We start from the raw sequence: 22,466 nt of genomic DNA, 5'->3' as shown, positions 1-22,466 counted from the left end.
AAATAGGCTGACAAAATCGGGTCAAAAAGCTGACAAAATCGGGGGTAGACAAAATCGGGGGCAGACAAAATCGGGGGCTGACAAAATCGGGTCAGTACTGTATACATATACATATAATATTTATACATATACCAAGGGGGTGGTCACTCTACGCACTGTGCCTCGCGCAGCTATGGCACATTTCGGCGCAATGACTGGCACACCTGATCAAAGTGGGTTGCTATAAAAATCACAGTGAACTGAAATTTTCGTCCCAGCAACCATTGAGTTCTCTGAGTTGTTTGCTATTTGTCAAACAAGAAATTCATAAAACTTTCGCGCTGGCTTCGGGTTCACTTCGAAAGACGGAGAAATGAGTCCCTACACCTTCGGAGAAATAATCGTCTTCGTGTGTTCAGATGATTACAGTAATCCACACATACTGCATCCGGATGATTTCACCGTAAGGATCTCCCAACTTTTCGCACCCTCTCCCTTGCCCCGAGATTCTGTACATAACTGTTGATGCTCCGAGCAATAGTTTCCATGTTGTCTCGGAATTCATATGGGCCTCTTTCTACACCTTCCCATTGAAGTCTTACATCAAGCATATGTATGGCTTTCTCGTTTATTTCCCCTGCGATAAGGGAACGTCCATAAATGACGTTATATTTTTTGTCAGATTTTTGACACCCTCTCTCCCATCGTAGCAATTTCTATACCTAATTCGTCACAAAATCGTAGACTTCTCCCTCCCCCTAAACTACTATGTCATTTATGTATGGTCTTTAATGTTAGTAAAATGTATCACAGATAACTACCGCCCATGAAAAACAATGACGGGGAAGTAATGTAAAAATTGAAAGGCAAACCAGAAGAAAATTAAACACGTCAATGCTTGCTGAGACGGTTTTTCCATAATTTCAGTTCATTGTTTTTATTGCACGTAGTATGATAGCACGCTTGGCACACCTTGGCGCTCCACAGTGCTTCGAACGTATGGCACTTGGGGACAAAAGTCAGAACTGGATGTTTAATGCGGTTTTTCCCTACGAAGTTGAGGAGAAAGTCGTTATACACAAAAAATCTCATTATTGGCATGAATGACACATATTACATCAGTAATGGCATAAGTGGCTTATACGTCACGTTTTACATTTGACCAGGTCCGTCGCACTCGGGCTCAGATTGGGTACAACTTCTAGTACTGCATTTGGTCCCTCGGTAGTGCAAAAGGTACCCAAGTTTGACAGATCGCAGTACACTTTTCACGGCATTCTAGATTGCCTTATGAGCCATAAAATTTTGGGCAACTACAAGGGACATGAAGGTCTTTAATTTGTCTTTGATTTGACACCATAGAACAGTGCTCGATTTTAAATAAATGTTTAAAATAAAAACGCATGAAAACGTACTTGAGATGTTTGCATAAACGATGTATGTGGTATGCGTAAATGTAAAAGTGTCTCAACAACCAAATTTTTATAAACATATTAAAGCACGGATTATTCCAACGACTAAAATCAAACCCAATAAAAAAGGTTATATACAATTTATTTATATTAGCAATACAATTCATCTACCAGCTATTAATCATCCAAAAACATATCAATCGAATCATTATCTTCTTTTCTACAAAGATAATTGAAATGTCGTGGGTTTCTGTTTGATGATTATTAGAAACAATTTGATACATAGGCTACGAACGCGAGCTCTTCAGGTTCATTATTGTTGATAAGATATATATAGGTTTTTCTTGAACATTCATTGAACGGTATGAAAGGCCTTCCCATTCCAGCCTTTACAGCCGAATAGGAAAACTCTGCATCGCCAATTTTCTGTTGGCACGGAAGCAAAACTGGCTTTGCTAATCAGTCGGAGTTTTGCTTCACAAAAATATCGTGTGATCATCTATATTTACCCCATTTTTGGTTTTTTTTGTAGCAATAAAATTTGCTAAACGTATTTAACTTGTTTTCAAATATCTGGGAGAAAGAATTAGTGCTATAACAACCGTACATGAAATCCACAACATGATTTTTTCAAATACGTGGATTGGCAGAATACCATTACTTGAACAAATCTTTATTGATGATTGTGGCAGCAAAGCATACAATCGGCAAACATATGCAGCTGGAATCACTTTCAGAATTTGAAAAATACTTCAATTTTATTTTAAAGTGGATTTCAGAAAGGTACTTTGAGGTACTTTTTTGCATGGGCTAGAAGAAGATAGGAGTTTCAATTTTCTTCTGTATTAAAGAGCTTATTGTTCAGAAGCATCTTTTTCTACAATTTTTAAAATATATCACAGAAAATTGAACGGAATGACTCCTACTTACTTGTTTCAAAACGATCCTTAACGGCTTTCACTTTGAAAATGTGATTAGTATGGGAATAAAGCGAATTAAAAAGGGATTGGATTGACACAAAAACAATAAATTATATATAACGATGAAACAACTTGTCAACACCTGGTGTTTTGGTTTGTTTTGATAAGCGCACGGACTTTCTAGTATCTGTATTACACGCTCAAAATATATGTCAACATCATGGCCTACTTGATTCTTTTGAATATGAAAGTTGATTTTTTGACTTTTGTCCAAGGGACGAAGCACTGTGCGCTCTGACGGCACAACTGTGCCGAATGAAGTGCGTAGAGTGACCTCACCCTTGGCCGGTGCAGACAAATGGCCAGCCTTTCCGGACCCATCTTTATGAGTTCAGCTCCGATACCATCCTTACCAGCAGCTTTATTGTTCTTGAGCTGGTGAATGGCATCCTTAACCTCCGTCAAAGTGGGGGCTGGTTGGTTTCCATCTTCCGCAGTACTGACGAAGGCATTTCCTCCGTTGTCCCGTCCTTCATTGCCTGTGCTCTCAGCACCATTCAGGTGCTCGTCGAAGTGCAGCTTCCACCTTTCGATCACCTCACGCTCGTCCGTCAGAATGCTCCCACCCTTATCCCTGCACATCTCGGCTCGCGGCACGAAGCCGTTGCGGGATGCGTTGAGCTTCTGATAGAACCTACGCGTTTCCTGAGACCGGCACAGCTGTTCCATCTCCTCGCACTCCGTCTCCTCCAGGTGGCGTTTTTTCTCCCGAAAGAGGCGGGTCTGCTGTTGCCGTTTCCGTTTATAGCGTTCCACGTTCTGCCGGGTCCCTTGCTGCAGCATGACCGCCCGCGCTGCATTCTTCTCCTTCAAAACCTCCTGGCACTCCTCGTCGAACCAATCGTTCCGTCGACTCCGTCCCACGTACCCGAAGTTGCTCTCAGCTGCATAGTTGATGGCTGCTTTTACTGTTCTCCAGCAGTCCAAAAGAGAGGCTCCATCCAGCTCACCCTCTTCCGGTAATGCAGCCTCGAGTTGCTGCGCGTATGCCGCTGCGACATCCGGTTGCTTGAGCCGCTCTAGGTCATACCGGGGCGGCCGTCGGTACCGTACGTTGTTGACGACGGAGAGTTTCGGGCGCAGTTTGACCATCACCAGATAGTGGTCAGAGTCGATGTTAGCGCCACGATAGGTCCTGACGTCGATTATATCGGAGAAGTGCCGACCATCAATCAGAACGTGGTCGATTTGCGATTCTGTCTGCTGTGGTGATCTCCGGGTGTATCGGTACGGAAGGCTGTGCTGGAAGTAGGTGCTACGAATGGCCATATTTTTGGAGGCGACAAAATCAATTAGTCGTAGGCCGTTCTCGTTCGTCAGCCGGTGGGCGCTGAACTTTCCAATCGTCGGTCTGAATTCCTCCTCCTGGCCAACCTGAGCGTTTAGATCTCCAATGATGATTTTGACGTCGTGGCTTGGGCAGCTGTCGTACTCGCGTTCGAGCTGCGCGTAAAAAGCGTCTTTATCATCATCAGTGCTTCCTGAGTGAGGGCTGTGCACGTTTATTATGCTGAAGTTGAAGAACCGGCCTTTGATCCTCAACTTGCACATTCTCTCATTGATCGGCCACCACCCGATCACGCGCCTCTGCATATCACCCATCACTATAAAAGCTGTTCCCAGCTCATGTGTATTGCCGCAGCTCTGGTAGATGGTATGGTTACCTCTAAACGTTCGCACCATTGATCCCTCCCAACACACTTCCTGCAACGCTACGATGCCGAATCCACGGTCCTTCAGCACGTCGGCGAGTATGCGTGTGCTCCCGATGAAGTTGAGAGATTTACAGTTCCACGTACCGAGCTTCCAATCGCTAGTCCCTTTACGTCACTGTGGTCTTCGCCGATTGTCCCGGTTCGTATTCTCTCGTTGATTATTCGTTGCTTGATTTTTTTACGGCTGGCTTGCAGGGCCTGACACCAACCCCCTAGATTTCCGGAGGACCATTCCCCCTAAATGTTCGGAGGACCATAGTGCGCAGTTTAGCTTAGAGTCCTTCTCTGGCACTCGGACGATGATCAGTCGCCCCTGACATGGGGAACAGACGCTGTTGTGAGCCGCTTATAACATGGAGTACAGACGCTCAAGGTTTGCAGAAGCAAAAGCAAAAGCAAACCCCCCCTTCCCTGTCGGCATACGACCAAAGTTCCCACCGGGGGTTGGTTACCCGATCTTCCCTAAGGTTACTCGTACCCCGGCCAGTACCGCGAGGAGGTAGGGATAGGAGTTGCTGGGCAAGAGGCTAAGGACCGCACAAAGGGGTCTATTTTATTCCTTCAGGTACGCGAGGTACCAATGGTACGCCATGCCCAGCCATTTACCAACCTTAACCTAAACATAAAACGCATTAATCGTGGCAATAGAAGATTGTAACGATTTTTGCCTGAAATTATTAATTATTTTGTTTAACTTTTTTCCCAATGTTTCAACATTGGATATTCTATGTAACTCATTGGTACTACCAGGGAGGAAGCATCAGAATCATTTTCAAAATTTTATTTTGAATTCTCTGTAGAGCTTTCTTCCTGGTATTACAACAGCTAGTCCATATTGGTACAGCATACAACATGGCTGGCCTGAAAATTTGTTTGAATATCAAAAGCTTGTTCTTAAGACAAAGTTTTGATTTTCTATTAATAAGGGGATAGAGACATTTTACATATTTATTGCATTTGGCTTGAATGCCCTCAATGTGATATTTGAAAGTTACATTCTTATCCAGCATGAGCCCTGGATACTTAACTTCATTTGACCAATTTATTGGAACCCTTCTCATCGTGCCAACATGTCTACTTGAAGGTTTCAAATAAAAAGCTTTTGGTTTATGTGGGAATATTATTAGTTGAGTTTTGGAAGCATTAGGAGAAATCTTCCATTTTTGCAAGTATGAAGAAAAAATATCCAAACATTTTGCAATCGACTACAGATGACACGCAGACTTCGTCCTTTGGCGGAAAGGCCTGTGTAATCCGCAAACAAGGATTTTTGACATCCCTGAGGTAACTCAGGTAAGTCAGATGTGAAAATATTGTATAATATTGGCACTGACTAGTCAGTGATATTGGTTCCAAAATGCTGCCTTGGGGAACACCAGCTCTTACAGAAAGTCTTTCAGATCTGGAGTTCTGATAATTAACCTGAAGTGTACGATTTGACAGATAAATTTGAATTATTCTAACAATATATGTTGGAAAATTAAAATTGCAAACGAAATGATTCCGGCACGTATCACCTGACTATTAAGTGAATCTGTTCTGAACATGAACATGGAGTGAATTTGACAGGATTTTTCATTGATTATGGAGAGATTAAAACCATAAATACATGAATATGAGGTGAATCAAATTTAAAGCACAAGAATATTAAGACAATCAGACATCAATCACTTGGGTATGAAATGAATCAACTTGGATCACTTGAATATAAAGTCGATCAATCCTGAATTACTTGGATTTGAAAAGGTCCATGCCTGAATCACTCGCACAATAACCCGTATAGGCCTGAGTGAAAGCAAAAATACTGAAACTCTCACCGCTCAGCGAATTCTTAACGGATTTAAATGATTTTTTTGTCAGTTCACAGGCCCACATTTCTAGCTAGAAGTAGCCAAAGAAACTCGGAAATATTCCTGTAGCCGGAGTTATTTCGATGGGTCACTAGGTCAAGTCGGGTTAAAAATGGCTATTTTTTGGGACATGTCAAGTTACCTTTATTTATTTGCAATTACAATCATTTTAATTTGCATAAATCATTAAGATCTGATATTCAACATTAAAAAAAAATAGATAGTTTTTCATCGTTTAAAATACACCGAATGTGGCTATTCGGACGTAATGCCCTGAAGAACCGGCTATAGATTTATTGGATACTAAACCGTTTCAATTCTCGAAAAGTAGAAATCAAACATAATTGTGCACTAAAATGCGTTTCCATAAGCTTGGCACAGATGTTTAGATACAAATTGTCCACTTTATCGTAAGTTTGTGGCGTCCTGGGACCCGAATATGGTCATTTGTAGTATTAATCAAAAGCAAAACTCATAGTTATCCAGTTCAATCGTTTCTCAAAAGGTTTACACTGATGCAATTTTCTTAAAATTCCGTCATGTAGTGGCCGCATTATAACTGATTCCGGAAATTATTTGTGACTTGATTTTTGCCTACCTCCAGGGGCACAAACGCACATTACCCTTTTCACCCGAGCTGACCCAGTGATCCACCAGAATAACTTCGGCCACAGAAATATTTCCATGTTCCTCTGCCCACTTCTAGGAACTAGATATGTGTGCCAGTATAATGACAAAAACATATTTGAATCCATTATGAATTCGCTGAGTGGTAAGGGTTAATATCTGTGGAAGTGCTCATTGAACACTAACCTGAGAAGCACTGACCCAGTGAGGACGTTAGTGTCAAGAAGAAGAAGAAATGAATTCGTGGCAAATAAAACTGGATGAGTGTCAGGTCATCTGCTTGTAATATTTAGAACAGTATACGTACACGTCGACCTTATAGAGCTATCAGACTGATTAGAGCGACGTGTGTGCAATAGCGTGAGTATCTGAATTCGTTAAATTTCAAATGTAATCAATCTCCTAGAAGCGATAAGTTAAATCTGTACTTTGCACCGAATACCTTTTCATAGAATGAAGTGTGAAAATTTGCGTTCGAGTGCATTCGTTCCATTTAATATCTGCAACTACAAGTCCTCCACTATCATCAACCTCGTATCTAGAGTTTTCAATCCCGGGAACATTTTCCGGGAAATGAGATTTCCCGGGATTCTCGTTTCCCGGGAAATGATTTCCTGTTTTCCGGGATTTCTGTATTTCTATTAAAAAAGGATTGACAATCCATTTTCAAACCAAAACTATCGTATAATTTACTTTTCATATCATTCTAACCAATGACCTTACAAGATCACTGTATAACTATAGAGGGATTCCACGGAGGCATGCAAGTCGATTCTGATCGACCATTTCAAAAATATCTGAAACTTTGCACAGTTTTTCAGTTCCATCTAAATCGTCATTTTCCGATATCAAATCTTCAAGTTGAGTCACGACTAACTTTTCAAAAGGGTGTATGTGAAAATGGTTCATAAATATTCAAAAAGCTGCACAGCAAAAACGGTTCGTTCGATTGTTAGAAAACTAAAGAAACAAAGTTAGACAACTAAATAAAGATTCCAAAAAAAATACACACAGTAAAAAAAAAAGTTTTTTTTGCATTAAAAAACATCATTTTTGTCACAAAAACTCAAATATCTCAAAACCCTATCGGAATACCAACGTAATTTTTTGAGGGAAAACGGTCCATTATATTAGCTATCTACCATAAAAATTTGGTGATGGTAAGCCAATAAACAAAAAAGTTATGACATTTCAAATATTTCACAAATTTGACACTTAGTGAAATTTTTTTTTTCTTTGTTAATTTTTTTTAGGACCGCAGTTTGTTGCTGAATTTTTTGTTAAGGGTACCACATGAGGTTAAAAAGTTGTTTTCATGATATTTTATTTAATTATTCATAACTATTATAGCATCTATTAGAAAGTTAGACGCGATCCAGTGTTGTGATCTAAAGTCTTGATAGTGTCATATTTTTTATTGTACGTAACTGAAGAAAAATTCTCTCAATAGTGTTGAAACCTTTTGATAAAAGAAACCTATAAGAAATCTAATATTGAAGTAACTTCAACAACATCAAAAACATGATAGGTACATACCATGAACATACTCACGAAAAAGCTAAAAATATACTACCACTATGGTTATAAAAGATTTAATTGTAAAATTTTTCTTCAGTCAAGCAAACGACACCAAACTAGTCAGTAAAAACTTAAAAGTGATTTTGTTTATTAAAATCTAACGAGCAACATGAGTAGTCGCTTTCTCAACTGTTGCAGGCCGTTTGCAGAAAAAAAGTGTTCGAAAGAGCTACGAAATCTCACCGAAAGCACCATAGATAAACTGAAAGCGGCTGGTTATGCTCCAATGTCTACATTGAATACAAATTTACGCATTTGTACGTCCTGCCGTTTAAATGTTGACAATCGGGCAATCTGTACATCATCGGTGGATCAGGTTGCAGGAAGTTCGAAAACAACAACATCTGAGGAATTACTAGATGCACCGACAACAACTGAGGAGTTACCAAAAGTACCAAGTGCAGATAGTCTTGCCACGGTACCATCAGCGACATCTGTTTCTACAAATCAATCAGAAGATGAGTGCATCCAGAATGTCAACATCGAACGCTTCAACGAAGGGATAGCTGGAATAAAAGTGACTCCGATTAAATGGACGAAGATGGGTTACGTCAATTATCCCGAGAAAAAATACCGTGAAATCAACGAAGCTGTACGAAGAAACCTCTTCAAATTAGGACCTGAGGATGTGGAAAATACAGACTACGATGAGGTAATTATGAATATGAAGGAAAGGTTCTCGAATCTAGCCACGACAAGGAAAAAAAAATTATTGATTTTGTCGATACTGCCAAGCTCGTAGTCTATTCAAGACGCCATTGATGAGTTCAAAACCAATAGAAATACAGCAAAAGAGGCAAAACAATTCAAAAATAACTGTCTTGCAACCAAAAATGCTAGGTCGAGTACTTCATTAACAGATGAGACAAAAGAAAAAATAATTCTATGCCTGGCCAAAAAGATTATGTATCTGTAAAAAAAGATGGAAAGCGTCAAGCAATCCAAAAACGATTAATGATGACTACTTTGAAAGAAGCGTATACACGCTTCAAGCAAATTAACAAAAATATTAAGGTAGGTTTTTCCTCATTTGCAAGCCTTCGTCCAAGGCAATGCAAGCTTCTATCCAATTCAGGAACACATAATGTTTGTGTGTGCACAACACACGAAAATATTAACCTAATCTTACATAGTTTGAAAAGAATCAATTTATCAAAGGATATTAAAATGTTAACTGGTAGTCTTTTGTGTGAAAATACAACATCAAATTGCTATCTACGATCTTGTTCGGATTGTCCAGATTCTTCATCATTGGAAAATACTTTATTCGCTGAGTTTGAAGAAAATTATATTGATCAGTTATCATTTGAGCAATGGGTGACCACGGATAGGTGTGACCTAGAAACTATTGTAAAACCTGTAGATGAGTTTGTGTCATTTTTTTGCTTGAAATTAGAAAGTTTAATTCCTCACGACTTTATTAAAACAGAGCAATCCCGCTTTTTAAAAAATACGAAAAATACATTACAAGATGGTGAATTTTTAGTCATTTGTGATTTTTCTGAAAACTATAGCTTTGTATTGCAAGATGAAGTGCAGTCCCATCACTGGAACGTACAACAAGCTACAATTAATCCATTCGTTATTTATTTCAATGGAAGTACGCAAATTGAACATTTTAGTTTTATTGTAATTTCCGAAGATTTAAGACACGACTCAGTATCTGTAAATTTGTTCATTGCCAAAATGATTAACTTTTTGCGCGTTGATAAGGATAAAGAAATCAGAAAGATATATTTCATGTCTGATGGAGCAGCATCGCAGTACAAAAACCGTAAGAATTTTTCGAGCCTATGTCAATTTAAATCAAAGTACGGAATTGATGCAGAATGGCATTTCTTTGCTACGTCACATGGCAAAGGTCCTTGTGATGCTATTGGAGGAACCATAAAGCGCATGGCCACAAGAGCAAGTTTAGCCAAAGAACGTGAGCATCCAATTAAAACTGCAAAAGAACTATTTGATTGGGCGAATCGCAGAAAAGAAGAAGATTTAACAAAATTATCATTTTGTTTTACTACTACTGAAGAGTACGAATTAACGGCATCAGAGCTCAGCGAGCAATATAATAACGAGAAAAAAATCCAAGGAACCCAAAAAATTTCACTGTTTCATTCCATTGTCAGAAAATAAAATTAAAGCAAAACTATACTCGAACTGTACTGATAATGATGCAAAAGTGTTCGATATTGTAAAAAAATTGAATAATAATAAATAAATAAATAAGTATTAATAAAATGTTTTCATGATCTCATAACGCATACCCAAATCCAAAACTTTTAAAGTTTATATATAACATTTAGAAACTCATCGATCATACTCTAAAAAATAATATCCTGTTAAAAAAAAATTTATTTTCGTGTAATCTGTTAATTCATTTTAATTTATACATATATACATATACATATAATATTTATACATATACATAATATTTATACATATAATATACATAATTCTAATGAATACATGAAAACGACTTGTTTAATTCACGCAAGGCCCTTAACAATAAAATCAGCAACAAACTGCGGTTCCCGTAATAATTTACACCGAAAAAAAAAAATTTTTTTTTCTACTAAATGTGAAAATTGTGACATGTTTGAAATGTCATAACCTTTTTTGTTTATTGGTTTACCATCACCAAATTTTTATAGTAGATAGCTAATATAATGGACCGTTTTCCCTCAAAAAATTACGTTGGTATTCCGATAGGGTTTTGAGATATTTGAGTGTTTGTGCCAAAAATTATGTTTTTAATGCAAAAAAAAAATTTTTTTGCTGTGTGTATTTTTTTTTTGGAATCTTTATTTAGTTGTCTAACTTTGTTTCTTTAGTTGTCTAACAATCGAACGAACCGTTTTTGCTGTGCAGCTTTTTGAATATTTTTGAACCATTTTCACATACACCCTTTTGAAAAGTTAGTCGTGACTCAACTTGAAGATTTGATATCGTAAAATGACGATTTAGATGGAACTGAAAAACTGTGCAAAGTTTCAGCTCAATAGAAAAAAATGAATTAAAAAATTTACCAAATTTTGGTGCTGTTGCTTGGAATCACTCTATATCGATATTGATTTGTTGTTTTTTTTTTGTAATCAAATGATTGTTGATAAAATAAATAGCTCTTTGACGATATGTTTTTTTTTTCCAAAATAGATTATATATCATCCATGAATTGAGTATGCTCATAAAGTTTTCATGGATTTAACCATATTTTCCATCGTTAGACTCTAGTTGGTTTTTATTCTAGTGCTTGAAAGGTTTTATTTAATGTTGGTACAGGTCGGACACGGTTATCCGTTGTATCGATTTTTTTCACTCCGGATAATCGAATCCTCCTAATAATCGAATCAATAACGGAAAAATTAAAACTGCATTAAAAGAACTTCAATATTATCTTTTTTCGTTGTTTAATTTATATAATGCAGTGGCGTAGCCAGAAGTTGTTTCTAGGAACATTACGAATCTTGGGAAGAACTTATTTTGACCGGCATACAAAAAACCTCTTTTTCAAATCCCCTCTTTTTACCTACATTCAAAGCTGCAAAACCATTCATATTGTATATTGCAATACCAAATTATCTCAAATTTATACATAAAATCTCAAAAACAAGAATATCAAAGGACAAACTCCGGATAATCGAGTGTAAAAATCCGGATAATCGAGTCCGTCCTGTACATATTATTTGAACTTTATACGATTTGTCAAGAATCTCCACATGGACTCAATCTCATAATTTGTGTTGTTCTGAAGCCTACCGTACACAACGAAATCAATATTTTTTTTTGAGAAACATAAATAAATTACTTACAAAAAGGAGAATGTAGGTACCATACAAGTTTACTGGTATAAAAAATGTATAACAAAAATGCGAATAATTAAAAAAAATCATCAATTTTGCTCTATTTTCACGTTTTTGAAAATTTCCCGGGATCCCGGGATTTCCCGGAAAATGACAAATTTATTGCCCGTTTCCCGGGAAATCAAATCCCGGGAAATTTGAAAACTCTACTCGTATCCCTTCAAGTCCATTCCAACGGACCTTCTGCCTCGCCTATCATAACACAACCCTTGACTGTTTACCAACCTTCGCCGAGAGTCTAAGCATCCTTGGGGAACATCGTGAACCACTGTTTCGGAAGAACCGTCCCTTTGAATTTCCCGTGTAGGACAACCGAAACAACACGTAAGAAAGTGAATAAGTGTCTTGCCATATTTGGCAAGCAAACTCCTCTCTTCACATACATTGAGAATAATAATTTGAATACGATGCTAGCCATGCCTGAATCACTCGCACATTAATTAATTCATACCTGAATTACTAGAATATGAATCAGATCTGAAACACTTGAATATACAGTGGATAAGACCTGGATAAATCAAATCTGGTATGAGTCAAACCATAATCACTTACACTTCCAAATTTCAAAGGCCTTATGAACAACATTGTGGACATTCTATCTTATCAAAATCATGAAATTTAGGAACAGCCAACTTTTCATAACTAGATGTTCAATATTTCGTTATCGAGCTGAAGAACCAAAGTAAAAGTTGATTTTCATGACTACCTTGGACCGCAATAAAACTAATTATGTATTTTACAACGTTATGACCCCTTTAAGGTTAAGTGGCTCGTCATTCGTTTTGGCAGCCGTGTTGTCATTGCAGCTACAAATTAATAAAACTAAGGAAGCGAAGTTCATATTGTTCCGCGAAAGTATCACTAAATGCACTGGCATACAAAAAGTATGTTCATACTTTTTCAGATGCGTAATTCTCAATGAATCGAAATTGTGATATGATTTAGCAACAATCATTAATGATACGTACAAATTTCAAAGACGGCCTACTTCGCCTTAATTTCAAGTTCAAAATGCTCCATTGCACAAGCTCACTAGCGCCACCCAGTGGGAGAGTAACGAATCAAACGATTTGCCGTCCTAATTTTGTTGACTGTCCAAACAACTTTTCCGAACTTCACATGCTCACTAGCGACACCTAGTGGCAAAATTGAAAACCAAACTATTTGCTTTCAGAATAGGGTATCGACTGTTTATTTCGTTCATAACCGCTAACAGTTGGCGCCAGCGGCAAAAAGTACAGGCAACAACCTTTCGAACATTCAGTTTCTTTCACTGGCCGCCGAGCGACGACACTGTTGTTTGTATTCCTCCCACTGATCGCGCTACGCTGGATTCTCAAATTTATCAAACTTTCAACACAAGCGCATGGAAGAATGGTAGTCGGAGAACTGTCAAAACGTATGGAAAAAATGGAAAACGTAAATTACTTGCAATTAGGAAACTGGATCAAAAAAGTAGTGATTAGAAATCAAGTGTAAAGTGAATACATTACTTTCTGTGTTTAGTTCATCTTCCGTGGTGCTCTTTTTGCTTCAGGGTTTCGTTTCTACTACCAGTGAAAAAGAGCCATCTATTGCCTTTTCAGTTTTGAATATCGCCCTATTCCCTCGATCTGCTGAATAAATTTTAGGTAAAATTAAACTTTTTCTATTGGTTTCAAACAAACGTTTAGTATTGATTCTTCAACCAACATGAACGTTGCTGTTGGAAGCATTGGATTTTTGTAAAAAACTTGTGGTCCCGGAAAACTTTATCTTTATCTTTATCTTTATTGGAGCAGGGAAAAGCCCGTTTGAGTAGAGCCCTTTCTCAAATGGGCATGAAACCTCCTCTTCTTTTCACATCAACAGAATACAAATTCCCAATGATACAATTCTTAACGCTAAAGTACACTATAGAACAATACGGATCTTGAAGCTTATCGTTTACATCTACTAACTTAATTATAATGTTACAACAAAATTTTACGGAACTAGTTTTTGTTGGAGACACGTGACAAATGAAAATCGAACGCATGAAAACATTGATTAAAAACGCGACACATACCACTTATAGGCTCATTATAGCCATAGTTTGTACGAAATATTGGAAGACGGAAGAACTGATGAGAACGAAGGTCACGACGACGAGTATCACATTTAACATTTCTAAAATAGTTGGACAATGTATATGAGATTGAAGAACATCGGAAATAAACGAAGCTTTGCAAACTTTACGACGATGTTCTTAAAGATCGAGGTCGATCAATTTACAACGATCCACATAACTGGGCAAGTTATGTGGATCGGTCCAAGGAAGACGACGAAGAGCATAACGAACAAATTTATGCTGAACTGCTTCAATTAGTTGAATGCCAGAATCGTAGTATGGAGCCCACACTACAACACCGTACTCCAGAACAGAGCGGACAAGAGAACAGTAGAGAGTTTTTATGCCGTATATGTCATCGAAGTGCTTGGCGGAACGAAAGATCAAACCCAAGCATTTTAGCGCTTTTGATGTAATATACGCTACATGATCTTTGAAGCAACGCTTGGAATCTAGCAGAACCCCTAAGTCTTTGATAGTAGACTCTCGTTTAATGGGTATCCCATTATTGGAATATTCGTAGCTTATGATTGAGTGTTTTCGAGTGAAGGTAATCACTGAACATTTGTCTGCATTCAGACTCATGTTGTTTGTTTTACACCAGTTCGTAAACGTATCAAGTTCTAACTGAAGAAACCTGGCATCTTCATTGCATGTTATGACATAATAAAGCTTATAATCATTGGCGTAAGAAAGTTTGAAACATTTGAGGACAAGGTTAATATCATTTAAGTAGAGTAGGAACAAAAACGGGCCAATGAGACTTCCTTGAGGAACTCCCGATGGTACAGCAAAGTGTTCAGAAGTTATATTTCCTATTTTAACTAACATCGTCCGTCCTACTAAATAGGATCTCATCCAACTTAAAAGAGGTTCGGCTAATCCTAGGCGCTCGAGTTTTGCCAACAAGACATCGTGATTTATCTTGTCAAAGGCCACCGAAAAGTCAGTATAAATTGCATCAACTTGTTTACGAGCTTCGATGGTTTTGATAATGAAGGATCTGTTGCTGACTAAATTAGTGGTAGTGGATCGTTTTGGCATAAAGCCATGCTTGGTTTCAGATACATAATTCAGGCAGTGATGTTTGAGAAAATCCTGTACAATCAACTCAAACAGTTTTTGGACGTTGTACACAAGGAAGCAATTCCTCTGTAATTCGAAACTTCCCGTTTAGCGCCTTTTTTGAAGACTGGGAAAATATATGAATTTTTCCATGCACTCGGAAAACAGCCAGAAGAGAGCAAACGGTTATATATAGTTGACAATGGCTTCGAAAGGGATGAGCTGCAACTTTTAAGAACAACAGCTGGAATTCCATCAGGACCAGGGTTTGTTGAGCACTTCTACCTGTCACAAGCTAACTCAACTGTGAGCGACGAAATCTTTGGGTGAGGGCCAATAGCGGAACGTTGAGGTACCATAGCTGCGGCTTCTTGAACATGATGGGGTTTCAATGTTGTAGTATTGAAAACTGCTGAGAAATGTTGTCTGAATAAAGCAGTAATCGAAGAGAGACTTGAAGCCTTCTTTTCTCGAAGCGTCATAGTTGTAATAGACATAACTGTCCTATGTGATCTTGGGGATACGACACTTACTCGTACAGTGGAGGACACACTTAGTTGAGTTCAACTAATTTTCATTCTTTTACCAAGATCCGCACAGCTGAGTGGTGAGCAAATTAATTTTAACTGATATGTCAGCCTAACATCACTTTTACTAAGATGTCAACAAACGACCTTTTACCGAGATTTTCACAGCTGAGATCGGCATTTGGATTTAAGTGTGTATTTGATTCTAGTGTATAACTGTTTCTGTTCATATTTAGAAAAGATTAATTTTCTTTTCCTTCTTTCTGGAATTACATCCCTATTGAGACAAAGCCAGGTTCTCAAATAAGAGTTCTTCGGTTACTCATTAACTGAGAATTTGATTCGCCTATCATGGTTCTTTTTTTATATTGTGTGTAAGAAAAATATACTCGACCGATGAGATCTAATCAACCATCCTGAAAATTCTTCAAACTACGTAACGCTCTAGGGGGAGGGGGAATAGCGTTTAATTTTTCCATACAAAAAACGTTACGCAGAGGGATGGGATGAAGTGGTCAAAAATTTCCGATTTTAGCGTTACGTAATAAATGGACGCTGCCAAACGATTGAAACGAAATAGAGCTCTTTTGAACCATTTTTACAAATCAATATCACTTGCTGCTGGGTTAATATTGTCATATTTTCCACAATTAATATGATATAAAAAAACAACATGCCAAAATTGTGACTCTTTGAATTGAAAATAGTCTTGCAGATGTGTTAACTCAACTGTTATATTCTTGAAAATATCGTAGTCAACAGGCACAATCTGGCTTCATAAATAAGCAAAAATGCCACATTTGAGAAACAGAAAATGTATTCAAGATTCAAGAAACGCCATTCCATGACCAAGTAAGTACCAACAGTTTGGACCAGACCAAAAGAATCATTGAGTCATTTTTTTTTTTTTTCAAACAGTACGAAACAGTCGACAGATTCGATATCTGTGGAAGTTTGTTCATATGTCTCTGCAACGGAAACTCCATGGACATTTGACATAAAAAAGGGACACATGATTTGAATTTGGAGATCCTAATTTGACTCCTGGGCATCTTTTTAAATTATCGGACAGGTTTGGGCCGGAGGTTCTCCGATTTGCATGAAATTTTCACCAGAGGTAGAGCTCGTGGATACATGACCAAAAGTGAAATTCAAAAAAATTATAGTGGCCTATTTTCCCGGAAAACTCTAGATGAATTTTCATGATTTCTCTATATACCTCAAACTTTGAAAATTCATATCTCCTGAACTATGCATCGTAGAACAAAAGTTTTTTTTATGAAATCGAAAGGAAATTCTCAGCAATCCATTAAAAATATGAAAAGAAAAACATTTCTCGGAAATTTTTTCAGCATGGAGAAAATTGTCGAAAAAATAGCGAAAAAACTATCGTCTGTATCATGAAAATTTTTCAAAAAAATATTTTTTGTTTCATCAATCCATACTCTAACTTTCGTCCATAGACGTCAAAGTGGTGTCTTTTACCGTTTAGGCGACAGAACTGAAAAACCGATGACCACCCGCACGCTTCCCATAGGAAAATGTGTTCTATTGTGGGCCTCATAACCGTGCGCTAACGGCGGCAGTAATTTACACGCATTGTAAGTGTAACACAGTAAACCATCCGTTCCTTTCCAGTCAGAAGAAGCTTTTCGTCAATCGGACCACTCTCCTTTGGTCAGTTGGGTGTTTTGTGTGCCCTTCATCAGCAACGTTATTTAGTATTAAAGCTAACAGCCTCTATGAAAGCCGCACGGGAAGTTCTTGTTACAATCAATCATTATGGTAACGTTTGAAGGATCAAATCTCAAGATCCACTTTCTTTGAAAACTTATGAATATATTGTTAATATGTTGTTTCGGCCAGGACGTCTTTCCTACGTTGTGTCTTTTACGATACAACGGACGGCAAATCAAGCGAACAGCTTCACTTTAACAGATTTATTACTACTGAGAGGCAGCATGCCTACTCGGTGGAGAAAAGAAAGAAAGTACATGCTTACAAATTCAATGGGTGCGCCTTATATAGGCGCACGATACGTCCAGACAAAACATACAGAGGCTGCACGCTGACTGGCAGTGGAATATTCCACAGCAGCCATCAGTGGAACAATAGATGGCGTCCCTGAGTGTTATACAGTTGATTGATATTATTTACATGCAAATACTATACTATATTCTTCCAAGGAACAATCCGAATTTATATCAAATATATCACTTTGTATAGATAACAAAACTGAACATTTATTCGCGCGCTTTTAGTTAATTATCTAATCATTTGATAAATTGAACAAAATTTGAAAAAAGCAAGAAAATTACAAATAGCACTTTTGGTATGCATAAATATCCTTTTTGCATGGCAACTATATGATACTGAGGGTCAAACATGGGAAACACTCACTCAGTTATTGTGTTTCCCTCACTCGCTTCCACGCACAGCCGGGAGCGAGAAAGCCGTTTTTTTAACCAAGCCGAACGTTTCAATTTCCAGTGCCCATTCTGCTTCTTCGGCGAGCACTAAGCGAAACAAAAAACGGCATCTGATCAGTCGAATGCAATACCAAAATACCAAGACCAAGAGGTCTTGAGCTTTTTTTCAGAAACGTTGCTGTTGAGCCTTTTTTGGCCCGCCCACGCAAACTACCCCACTATCAGAAATATTGGTGTTAGCTCTTCCTGATAGTGGTATTGGTGAGCGTGATCGAGTTGAATTGGGTTCAACAGCGGCTTGCAAAGCCAATCTTTACCAATGTCGATGTACCCTTTTGAAATGTTTGTCCAGGAATGATTGTTTACATTCCTTCTGATTCCGTTCGAATGGCATTCGGGTTTGAGTGCTAATGAGCGTTCACTGACTGGCAGTCCACACCACGGAATGATTCAGTGAGTAGGAATCCTCTCAGTCAGTTCAATGCATTCGGCGAATGGATGCTAAGTGCATTAACTCGTGCCTCGCAGATACAAGTGTATTGGTATTCACTTCTCTTCGCGTTCCTTCCGACTGTCGCTTTTACACAATCGGTTTCGACGCTTTCATGCTACACTCCGCCTAGGACGGTTCAGCTATCACTGAATGTTCGATAGCAGCAGATTTTTTACTATTTTTCATCGGTGGCGTTCGGGTGAGTGAGTGAATTTTCCCATGCTTGCTGAGGGTCAGTTCCTATTCCCTATATTATTAGGATGTTAGGATCGTTTTCAATTAGAGACTGTTGGTCTCAATAGTAAAGGTTACGAATAAAGGACATACAAAACACCCAACTGACCAAAGGAGAGTGGTCCGATTGACGAAAAGCTTCTTTTGACTGGAAAGGAAAGGATGGTTTAATGTGTTACACTTACAATGCGTGTAAATTACTGCCGCCGTTAGCGCACGGTTATGAGGCCCACAATAGAACACATTTTCCTATGGGAAGCGTGCGGGTGGTCATCGGTTTTTCAGTTCAGTCGCCTAAACGGTAAAAGATACCACTTTGGCGTCTATGGACGAAAGTTAGAGTATGGATTGATGAAACAAAAAATATTTTTTTGAAAAATTTTCATGATACAGACGATAGTTTTTTCGCTATTTTTCCGACAATTTTCTCCATGGTGAAAAATTTTCCGAGAAATGTTTTTCTTTTCATATTTTTAATAGATTGCTGAGAAAATTTCCTTTCGATTTCATAAAAAAAAACTTTTGTTCTACGATGCATAGTTCAGGAGATATGAATTTTCAAAGTTTGAGGTATATAGAGAAATCATGAAAATTCATCTAGAGTTTTCCGGGAAAATAGGCCACTATAATTTTTTTGAATTTCACTTTTGGTCATGTATCCACGAGCTCTACCTCTGGTGAAAATTTCATGCAAATCGGAGAACCTCCGGCCCAAATTGTCCGATAATAAAAAAAAATCCCCTCCTGCTGACATAAGTTTATGGAGCTACTGTAAAAACAGAGGCAGAGCTCAAAGCAGACTCTTGAGTCGCTATCATCGCAAAACCCCCAAAATAGCTCCAAAAGGTAATAAATGCAGCCACTTGATTGATGTTGCATTCATGAAATAGTCCAAAAAATTGCAAAAGTTGCACCCTGTATTCGCTGATGTCCGCACGAATGGGAAGGTATCTTTTTGCAATTCGATTGCATATCAGCTTACTTTTTATCAACGAAATGACCTACATAACAGCCTACTTTTCCTACCGATACAAACAGTGCTAAAAAGTGTTACTTTTCAGCACTAATAACAGTATCGAAAAGTAGTGATTTTTTGAAATGCTGTTATTTTCTCAAACCAGTTTCTGATTTCAGTATCCGAATCCGATTCAATTCGGTTCGTCAAATGGATGTAGAATCAGAACATAAGTTGATTCTTTATCCATTTGACGAACCGAATTAAATCGGATTCAGATCCTAGAATCAGAAGCAGGTTGACCGTGGGGATTCTGAGTTTTGCGGAAGTAGAGGATTTAAAGGTTCACTATAAAAAAGGACGGGAGCGTCATGGGGCGGTTTTTGTAATCTTGGCAATTCAGCATATACAATATGGTTGAAGATCCTAAGCAGGGCGTCCTTACCTGGTTTGTCTTTGAAAATAGAATCAGCAATAAAAGTGTGAAAATTTGTGACAGTCATTCCACAGCCTACCTGATTGAGAAATACTGAGTTGCTACAAAGCATGGATGGTCATGTGGATTTTCTTGAAATATCCCCAAAAATCCAACTTTACCGGCATTTTTCGTTATTGCAAAAAATGTTGTATGCAACTCGTTGCAAAACTCGATTTTTTCAGCACTCGTCGTATTTATCCAACTCGGCGAGCCTCGTTGGATAAATGTACGACTCGTGCTGAAAAAATCATCATTTTGCACCTTGTTGCATAAATAACTATTTCGAGATATTGACACCCTTAGAATAAAGTCATAAAAATCTACTGTAAATTGCAGTTACTCAACTCTACGGGGCAAGTGGGCACATGAAATTTAACTTTTTATTCTTCCTCATAATACTTACCGTTGCCAATAATCACATAGTTATTTATATTTCATGTTGAAAACATATATTATATGAATATGATATCAATCTAAATGGAGTATAAAATGGTAAAACTTTCTTCTTCTTAAGCTACTTACGTGTTTTAATTACTGCAGTAATTGTGAAAATTGTATTATTGTTGTTCTACAGGAAATATCCTCCACTATATTCTTATTAAATTTTGAAATTCCAAGCTAAAAACATCAAAATAACTTCAATACTACTAAAAAAGTCTGTGTAGTAACACTTACTCCGGGTGCCTGGATAATATTCCTAATGAGGATTTTTTAAGCTTTTTGCTAAGGCTTGGGTAACAGGGCGTTTAAGCATATTCCATTTACTTTTGTAGGCCGTTGTTATGTTGATCCATTCTACTTTTAATCTTTAACGGTTGATTGGCAAGGACAATTCGCAATCAATAACTAAGTACTCAACGAACTCTAAGCTGGGAAGCAGGCTATTTCCCAGCAGAGGTGTAATTCCAGACAGAAGAAGAATAAATTTAATGTATTCTAACCATGAAAAGAAACAGTGCTCGGTTAGATATACTTCCACAGTATGAATAAGTGAACAGTCGAACTTACAACATATCTAATCGAATAAGTGTCCTATAGCTCAATAAATCCTTAAAATCACATAAGACAGTTTTGTTTTTTACAAAATGAAACTCAATAGATATGTATATATATTTATTATATGAACTTTTATATGGAAATAAAACTTTTATCCAACGAAGCTGTCTTTTGCAATGATTACATTTAAAAATAATGTACTCTAAAGAACAAAAAAATTAAATAAAAAAAAATGTTCGGGATCCCTCGGTGGATTTTTTTGGGGAACACGTCAATTGAAAGCTAAAAACCTATATTTTCGAATGGTGAAAGATTTAGCGATGTTTATTTTTTGTGATAAACTATCATTCAGCCGTTTGTATTCACTATTGCAGGTCAGATATTGTGTTTTGGTCAGAGCATTACGTTTTTTTGAGATTTTTTTCAGAGCTGACCTTTTAGCTGTTTTTAATCTTTTAAGAGCTTTGGTGGACCAAGGCGGGAAAGAAGGATTTTGATGAGAAGTTTTAGGCGTGAACAAACCTATCGCGTGAGTTATAGCGAAACTTACTACTTCGACGATTGTATCCACGCTTAGACCTCGTAGCATGTCATCCCAATCAATTGAACTCAAAAACTGATTCATTTTGATAAAATCAGTTTTTCTGAAATTGTAGTGGATACCGCTGGAAATGGGTTTGAATTCATTCGGGACTCTGTTTTTCAAATAAAGTTGTATAGGTGGATGATGTCGACAATCCTTAAGGTGAAGATGCATCGAAGCCAAACCTAAAATTTTCAAAAGCACTAATCTCGAGAACTAAACAGCCATTCAAGCTGAAAACTTAATCGATTGGTCACCACCAGCGTGTGACCAATCGATTAAGTTTCCAGCTCAAACCGCTGTCTGGTTCTCTATATTTGTGCTCTTGAAAATTGAAGGTTTGGCTTCGATGCATCGTCACCTTAACGAGAGGAGCGGCCGCTTTTACAATAGGGGTATTCACTTAAAGCTGCGTAAACTTAAATCCTGCGTAACATTGGTGAAGAAATATTTCAAATGAAATGTTCCTCTTCAGAATCTAATGTCAGGTCAAATCAGGGAATTTGAATCTAGTTATCCGCCGTAAATGCCAACAATACACTTCAAAATTTTGCTGTCGGAGGTAAACATGGATTGTTTTTGGAGGTTTGTCCTGTTTCAATTTTGAATTTGTAAT

This window comes from Aedes aegypti, chromosome 2 (genome assembly GCF_002204515.2).
Source record: "Aedes aegypti strain LVP_AGWG chromosome 2, AaegL5.0 Primary Assembly, whole genome shotgun sequence".
Taxonomy (NCBI): Eukaryota; Metazoa; Arthropoda; class Insecta; order Diptera; family Culicidae; genus Aedes; species Aedes aegypti.
The sequence above is the reverse complement of the archived record's forward strand: the minus strand, read 5'-3'. Positions refer to the sequence as shown.